At 40.3% G+C, this 1040-nt stretch overlaps 1 non-coding gene across 1 annotated transcript; it reads right to left on the bottom strand.

Annotated features, from left to right (window-relative positions):
• Nucleotides 1–542: 542 nt before the first annotated feature.
• LOC135275589 (U4 spliceosomal RNA) lies at nucleotides 543–685 on the bottom strand. Its single transcript, XR_010343202.1, has one exon. It is a non-coding gene; the product is annotated as a U4 spliceosomal RNA (small nuclear RNA).
• Nucleotides 686–1040: the final 355 nt, after the last annotated feature.

Here is a 1040-nt window from a genome sequence, read left to right as displayed (position 1 = left end):
CGAGCTGCCTGGGCTGCCTTTTTCTCTCTCGGCCTTCACCTTTTTAATAACACGTCCTATAAATTAGCCACTTTGTACTTTTCTTTATTGACTCATTTGCACATGAAGATGTGCTTTACAGATAGACAAGTCCCAGCTCTATCATTTACCAGCCATGTGGCCTTGAGCAAGTTACTCAATGTCTCTGAGTCTTGATTTCCTCCTCCTTAAAATGAGGCTGGTGCATACTCAATGCAAAGGTTTACTGAGATAACGGCATCTTCGGCAATGCCTTGGACATCATAGATGCTCCGTCGGTATTACTCCTGTCCTCCCCAGCTCCCATCTCTATCTACCCCATTCCATATCAGCTTTGCACCATTTCGTGCAAAGCCCTTGAATCCACAGTGATATCGCTGAACCTTATTTTTATAGCTCTTAGCATGGTTCCAGGTGCCTAAAAACACTTAAAATTTTAACTTAAAGGATGTTATCTCTGCTCCTTTTTCTTTTCTTCAGTTCCTCCCATTATTTCCTTCTGGGTTTTTTTTTTTTTTTCAGTTCAGTTTCAAAACAGACTGCAAAAATTGTCCCTGCCAACTATATTTTAAATCATCATGGCAGGGTACTGGGAAGTTTTCAACTAGCCATAATCGGGCCTCGGATAAACCTCATGGGCTACAATACTGCCACTTTGCACAATGTGCAAAGCTCCCATTATTTCTTATACTTCTTTATCCTCTTTTCCTGCAGGAAATTCAGACCTGTAAGTAATAACAATTGTAAAAAAACTACATTTCTAGAGCCCTTGGTAGCTTATAAAACGCTTTTGACAAAAGGAGAAAAAATAATAATAAAACCTGAGAGGCAAGTACTATTACTCTCCTGTTTACAGATTAACAAACTGAGGCTTAGAGAAGCCACTGCCCGAATCAAAATCACAGTCTAGTAATGAATGAGAACAAACCCTCTGAGTCTCTGCTCTGTTCTAAAACAACTTTCCTCAGATACTCAAACCTGGATGTCAAAGCATCCCCATTCTTCACATACCAGGAGCCATG

This window comes from Aotus nancymaae, unplaced genomic scaffold (genome assembly GCF_030222135.1).
Source record: "Aotus nancymaae isolate 86718 unplaced genomic scaffold, 86718_ANA_hifiasm-v0.15.2.pri h1tg000016l, whole genome shotgun sequence".
NCBI classification, from domain to species: domain Eukaryota; kingdom Metazoa; phylum Chordata; class Mammalia; order Primates; family Aotidae; genus Aotus; species Aotus nancymaae.
The sequence above is the reverse complement of the archived record's forward strand: the minus strand, read 5'-3'. Positions and strand labels throughout refer to the sequence as shown.